This window comes from Balaenoptera acutorostrata, chromosome 1 (genome assembly GCF_949987535.1).
Source record: "Balaenoptera acutorostrata chromosome 1, mBalAcu1.1, whole genome shotgun sequence".
Classification (NCBI taxonomy): domain Eukaryota; kingdom Metazoa; phylum Chordata; class Mammalia; order Artiodactyla; family Balaenopteridae; genus Balaenoptera; species Balaenoptera acutorostrata.
This window is the reverse complement of record NC_080064.1, coordinates 90,235,114-90,242,654: the sequence shown is the minus strand read 5'-3', so window position 1 is coordinate 90,242,654 and position 7,541 is coordinate 90,235,114.

The following is a 7,541-nucleotide window of genomic DNA, read 5'->3' as shown; positions in this document are numbered from 1 at the left end:
ATGTACCACATCTTCTTTATCCATTTGTCTGTCAATGGGCATTTAGGTTGCTTCCATGACCTGGCTATTGTAAATAGTGCTGCAATGAACATTGGGGTGCATGTGTCTTTTTGAATTATGGTTTTCTCTGGGTATATGCCCAGTCGTGGGATTGCTGGGTCATATGGTAATTCTATTTTTAGTTTTTTAAGGAACCTCCATACTGTTCTCCATAGTGGCCGTATCAATTTACATTCCCACCAACAGTGCAAGAGGGTTCCCTTTTCTCCACACCCTCTCCAGCATTTGTTGTTTGTAGATTTTCTGATGATGGCCATTCTAACTGGTGTGGGGTGATACCTCATTGTAGTTTTGATTTGCATTTCTCTAATAATTAGTGATGTTGAGCAGATTTTCATGTGCTTCTTGGCCATCTGTATGTCTTCTTTGGAGAAATGTCTATTTAGGTCTTCTGCCCATTTTTGGATTGGGTTGTTTGTTTTTTTAATATTGAGCCGCATGAGCTGTTTGTAGATTTTGGAGATTAATCCTTTGTCCATTGATTCATTTGCAAATATTTTCTCCCATTCTGAGGGTTGTCTTTTCGTCTTGTTTATGGTTTCCTTTGCTGTGCAAAAGCTTTCAAGTTTCATTAGGTCCCATTTGTTTATTTTTGTTTTTATTTCCATTACTCTAGGAGGTGGATCAGAAAAGATCTTGCTGTAATTTATGTCAAAGAGTGTTCTTCCTATGTTTTCCTCTAAGAGTTTTATAAGTGTCCGGTCTTACATTTAGGTCTCTAATCCATTTTGAGTTTATTTTTGTGTATGGTGTTAGGGAAAGTTGCAGGATACAAAATTAATGTACAGAAATCTCTTACATTCCTATACACTAATGATGAAAAATCTGAAAGAGAAATTAAGGAAATACTCCCATTTACCAATGCAACACAAAGAATAAAATACCTAGGAATAAACCTACCTAGGGAGACAAAAGATCTGTATGCAGAAAACTATAAGACACTGATGAAAGAAATTAAAGATGATACCAATAAATGGAGAGATATACCATGATATACCATGTTCTTGGATTGGAAGAATCAATATTGTGAAAATGACTATACCACCCAAAGCAATCTACAGAGTCAATGCAATCCCTATCAAATTACCAATGGCATGTTTTACAGAACTAGAACAAAAAATCTTAAAATTTGTATAGCGATACAAAAGACCCCGAATAGCCCAAGTGGTCTTGAGGGATAAAAACGGAGCTGGGGGAATCAGACTCCCTGACTTCAGACTATACTACAAAGCTACAGTAATCAAGACAATATGGTACTGGCACAAAAACAGAAATATAGATCAATGGAACAAGGTAGAAAGCCCAGAGATAAACCCATGCATCTATGGTCAACTAATCTATGAAGTAAGAGGCAAGGATATACAATGGAGAAAAGACAGTCTCTTCAATAAGTGTTACTGGGAAAATTGGACAGCTACATGTAAAAGAATGCAAACATTTTAAAAACAAGGAAAAGTAAAATACGTGCCCCCCCCACCCCCGCCCAGCCAGAAAGAAAGATACAAGGGACACTATTTTCAGAAAGGGTTATTCTGAAAAACAAAAATAAAGATCTCCTTGTTACAGGGCTTGCAGATTAGAAATATACAGAATTTAAGATAAATGGCCTTGAGAACTGAACCAAATTGAATACATTTCAGTGGACTATTCAAGATAGAGAACTACCTCTCAGGTCCTTTGGAAAATAATGGAATTCAAGTGCAGTACTAATCCAATAAGAATTTTCAAGAGTCAATATCAGCTACTTAGCACTGTGATAGTCCCAAAGCCATTTTTTTTAAGCCATTATTATTGACTCCACTTCCACTACTCAGAAGTATTGCTTTTCTATAAAACTATGGCTTTAGGGGCTATTTAGACCTCTTCCCCCTAAGCATCCCTCATAATTTATTCCATCTGGAAGATCTGCATGAAGGATAACTTAAAATCTTTAGTCTCTCTTCTCTCTTGCTGCAGAAGTATAACTCCCATTAGCACTAATGAAAAGCTATCTGTTCATCTCAAGCAGTGTACTGCTCATAAGCATTTTTTTTTAAAATTTATTTATTTTATTTATATATTTTTGGCTGTATTGGGTCTCCGTTGCTGCGCGCGGGCTTTTTCTAGTTGTGGCGAGAGGGGGCTTCTCTTCGTTGCAGTGCGCAGGCTTCTCATTGCGGTGGCTTCTCTCGTTGTGAAGCACGGGCTCTAGGCACACGAGCTTCAGTAGTTGTGGCACGCGGGCTCAGTAGTTGTGGCTCGTGGGCTCTAGAGCGCAGTCTCAGGAGTTGTGGCGCACGGGCTTAGTTGCTCCACGGCATGTGGGATCTTCCCGGACCAGGGCTTGAACCTGTGTCCCCTGCATTGGCAGGCGGATTCTTAACCACTGCGCCACCAGGGAAGCCCTGCTCATAAGCATTTAACAGCCAAAATGTTTCATGTCCTGTGAGAGAAGCAGCATTAAAGAGAACTTGTATATAATTTAGTAAGGTTAAAATGCAAAGTGTGAATTGTTTTCCAGATGACAGTATTCTTTAAAAAGTATGTCATGTTTCTGTCAAAAAAACAACAAGTTTCTCACAGACTCACTGGGGAAAAAAGGAGTCCTAACCAACTTTGAACATACACAAAGAATAAGAAATACTTCTCTTTTAAAAAGGAAGTTTGCAGTTTGAGATTGCTATTCTTACCTTTTTTTTCAAGAGGAGAAAGATATTTGTGCTCTAAGAGTGTAATACTTTATCTATGGAGTATCCCTTGTCTAAGTTCAGAAGCTCACCAAATTTTGTACAGACCCTATATCTCCTTTAGCTATATTATTAGAAGGTTAGAAAAATTTTTTTGTAAATTCGTGACTAAAAGCCTGTCATTTCCCATCTCCATGATACTCAATTGCTGTTCTCTTCTTGCCTTTCTAGCCATTGTGCCGCTGGACTGAATATCCCCAAATCACACTCCAAGCAGCCTGCAGCCGTTTCTTCTGACAGCCTCACCAACCTTGGAGCTTCCTCCTGCAGGTTCTCCTGGCCAGCTGGTGAGCTCATCTGGATCACCAAAACCTCGGGACTGCTGCAAGAGTAAATCTGTTCCAAGTCCCCCGAACCCCTTAGTGAAGCAAAGGGGATATTTAGTGTTTCCTGAAAACACAGAAATAATCCTGAGGAACATAAAGGATTTCATCATAGTTTGGAATCAAATGGCTGTCCAAAAAACTGGGATAGTCTCCAAGTTTTGATGTGGGGAAAAATTTGGTTATCACAACATTATCACTGAGGCTGTACGCGGCACAAAACATTGATATAAAGCAACATCACTGCTGATTAAACACTATTAGCATATTTAGTTGGAATCACAAATGTAAACACAGATTTCCAATGTTTGCATCACGTACAACTGCAATACTCATCTTTGTGTAGGGGTGAGAAAATAGAGACTCAGAGACAGAAGAAAAGCTAGTGTGCACACTCAAAGAATGTATAAATGAATACTTAAAGTGGCTTAGGAGGTCTTATTTATTTTTAAAAGAAACTGGTTAAGCTTTCTTTTATTTTTTCTTTACAGCTTGTAGCTATTATGTACTTGTGATCTTGCCAAGTGGAATGTGGCTGGGAGCATATGTTTAATAAAAGTGTGTGCAGGCATGCACACACACACACACACACAACATTAAAGCAATGCTGTGGTCTCCTCTTAAACTGACAGATGCAAGGCACTTTGGGAACTGAGGCACTCCTCTATTTGAACTCTCCCCATTATGTTCAGGCACTTGGAGTTTGCGTACATTAGAGCAAAGGGAAATAAGTAAGTCTTATGCACATCAAGAACAGTAAGAGCTGACAGGCAGTCTAGAGCAGTTACTTTTGTTTGCCCAGATTTCTTTTAGTGTTTTTCCCCCCAGGTTTGATTTCATACATTTGCAAGGTGCCAGAAATTCTGTGTTGTGTTTCCTCTGCACTGACCTCTACCAGGCTCACCATCCATTTATAGCCCACCTCTACAGCCATCCAGACTTTAGCATAGGTATTTTGCAACTCTAGTTCCACCTCACTTTCCCTCCCCCAAATTCCTAATTTGTTGTGGCAAGCCACCTCAAATTCTTCACGGAAAAATGTTGTCTAGAAATAATAATTTTAAAATGTGCATGCATATTCATGGAGAAACATATTAAGATCATATTAAAGTCATGTTTATATTGGGCTGAAGTAGCACTTTATCCTATGCTCTGAAGGCATCAAGGATGGAACACCTGAAAAAGCCTGAGATTCAAAAACCTGAATTCATATCCAAATTTTGTTTCTACCAAATGATATAATAACTGTGTAATTTTCTCATAGTCACTTAACCTTTGTAAGCTTCAATTTGTTAATTTGTAAGATGGAATAGTTGCTATACATAAGTGGTTTTCAATTTTTTTAGTAATAAAACGCTTTATTTCATGTGAAAGCCTACCCAGAACCAATATTCAAAAGAACCAAAATCATAGCAGCTCAAGTTGAAGCTGGATGGACTGTGGTGTTCCTTCTTTACAAACTTCCCTTTCAGCTCCCACTTCACCTTTATGGTTACCACCACATCTTCTAGCACCTCTTCTGTGAAACCTTGAGTGTTCTGAGGAATACTATTGAAAACCTGAAATACCTCATCCCCATGGACCCACTCAAATTGAAATTAGTTTATCCTATATATACTGAGAACAAGAATAGTAGTCAAAACATTTAACATATATAGTATGGGCACCAACCAGTCAAAATGGACTCCAGCTGAAAAAAACCAGTAACCTATACCTCCATCTACCAGGTGAAGGTCAATCCTTAGTATTCATGCTAAGCATATTTAAACAATAATGAATAACGGTAACTCATTTATAGGATGAAAATCTGGCAATACCTATTCAGCAGGGCTGTTGGGAAAATACAGTGAAATAATAACTGTGAAAGTGCACTGCAAGCTGTAAAATGTTACACAGACGAAGGAAGAGCATACAACCTCTTAATTCAGTGCTCCTTAAACTCATACACTTCCCAAAAAAACACATCAACTTTCAGATACAACCTAGTCTAATCTTTATTTTTTTAAAAATCTTCCTTAAATATAAACTCTAGAGACACAGATGACTGAAAGTTTTATCTAATTTGCTGTGATACATACAACGCTTAAATTCTCCATCTGAAACACCTAAATTCAGGTAGTTCCTGCCATTCAAATCTTCCTTAAAGGACTTTTGAAGATTGCTAATGGTCTGTTTCTGGATTTGGGTGCTGTTGTGTTCAGTTTGCATAAGTTTATTGAGTTGTATTTTTAGGTATACTTTTCTCTATGTATTTATACTTCAATAAAGTTTTTAAAAATCTTCCCCAAGAACAGCAGACAGGCAATTTCTTTAGTGTTAAATATGTGTATTAGTTTTCTATTAATGTGTAACAAAATTACCACAAATTTAGCAGCTTAAAATAACACATATTTATTATCTCACAGTTTTCACATGTCAGGAGTCCAGTGTGGCTTAGCTGGGTCTTTTAATCAGGGTCCCACGAGTTTGCAATCAAGGCATCAGTTGGGCTGCATTCACATCCGCAGGCTTGACTGAGGAAGAATCTACTTCCAAGCTCTTTCAGGTTGTTGGCAGAATTCATTTTCTTATACTTGTAGAACTAAAGACCCATTTCTTACTGGCTATTGACTGGAGGTCCCCTTTTAGTTCTAGAGGCCACTCACAGTTTCCTGCTATGTGACTCTCTTCATAGGCAGTTCACAACATGGCAGTTGTTCTTCAAGGCCAGCAGGCTCTGTTAAGAGGGACTGATATATAATGAAATATAATCATGAAAAGTACCTACTCCATCACTTTTTCCATATTCTGTTGGTTAGGAGCAAGTCACAGGTTTCAACAACACCCACAAAGGGGGAATTCTATTTCCCTTCTCTCAGCCTCGGTTTTCTCAAATGTAAGAATGGAGCAAATAATAATAATAATACCATTATATTATTGAGAGGAATAAATGAGATATTATGTGGAAAGCTTAATAAGGAATTGAACACCTAATAAGCTTTCAGTAAGTTAGCCACTGTTTAACTGCTTATTATGTAGAGTCCTAAGTCTATTCAAACTTGGCTTTAGTGTAATGCATCTCATTAAAAGAAATTGAAGGTAGGTGGGAATCTACAATAAGACTTCATTTTTTTTTTTTTTTTTTTAAATTTATTTATTTATTTATTTATGGCTGTGTTGGGTCTTTGTTTCTGTGCGAGGGCTTTCTCTAGCTGCGGCAAGCTGGGGCCACTCTTCATCGCGGTGCGCGGGCCTCTCATTATCGTGGCCTCTCTTGTTGCGGAGCGCAGGCTCCAGACGCGCAGGCTCAGTAGTTGTGGCTCACGGGCATAGCCGCTCCGCGGCATGTGGGATCTTCCCGGACCGGGGCATGAACCCGTGTGCCCTGCATTGGCAGGCGGATTCTCAACCACTGCGCCACCAGGGAAGCCCAAGACTTCATTTTTTTTTTTTAAACATTGGCTTTTAATTAATTAATTAATTAATTTATTTATTTTTGGCTGTGTTGGGTCTTTGTTTCTGTGTGAGGGCTTTCTCTAGTTGCAGCGAGCGGGGGCCACTCCTCATCGCGGTGCACCGGCCTCTCACTATCACGGCCTCTCTTGTTGCGGAGCACGGGCTCCAGACGCGCAGGCTCAGCAGTTGTGGCTCACGGGCCTAGCTGCTCCGCGGCATGTGGGATCTTCCCAGACCAGGGCTCGAACCTGTGTGCCCTGCATTGGCAGGCAGATTCTCAACCACTGCACCACCAGGGAAGCCCAAGACTTCATTTTTAAACTTTTTTTTTCTTTTATTTTTGGCTGTGTTGGGTCTTCATTGCTGCGCGTGGGCTTCCTCTAGTTGTGGTGAGCGGGGGCTACTCTTCATTGCAGTGCGTGGGCTTCTCATTGTGGTGGCTTCTCTTGTTGCAGAGCATGGGCTCTAGGCATGTGGGTTTCAGTAGCTGTGGCACGTGGGCTCAGTAGTTGTGGCTCGCAGGTTCTGGAGCGCAGGCTCAGTAGTCGTGGCGCACGGGCTTAGCTGCTCCGTGGCATGTGGGAGCTTCCCGGACCAGGGCTCGAACCGTGTCCCCTGCATTGGCAGGTGGATTCCTAACTACTGCACCACCAGGGAAACACTAAACTTTTTAATATTTGTGGGAAAAAAATATTTTAAATGTGATGGGAAACTTATTAAACCTGAAATATTTTATCCAATCTAGGAGCAGCTGAAGATTTACACAAGCTTGTTAGTTATCTATTACCACATAATAAATTACCCTCAAATTTAGTAACTTAAAACAACATTTATTGTCACACACAGTTTCTGACAGTCAGGGATCAAAGAGTGGCATAGCTAGTAGCTTCTGACTCAGGGTCTCTCTTGAGGTTGCAGTCAAGATGTCAGCTGGGGTTTAATCATCTGAAGGGCCTGAAGAATCCACTTCCAAGCTCATTCACATGGATGCTGTCAG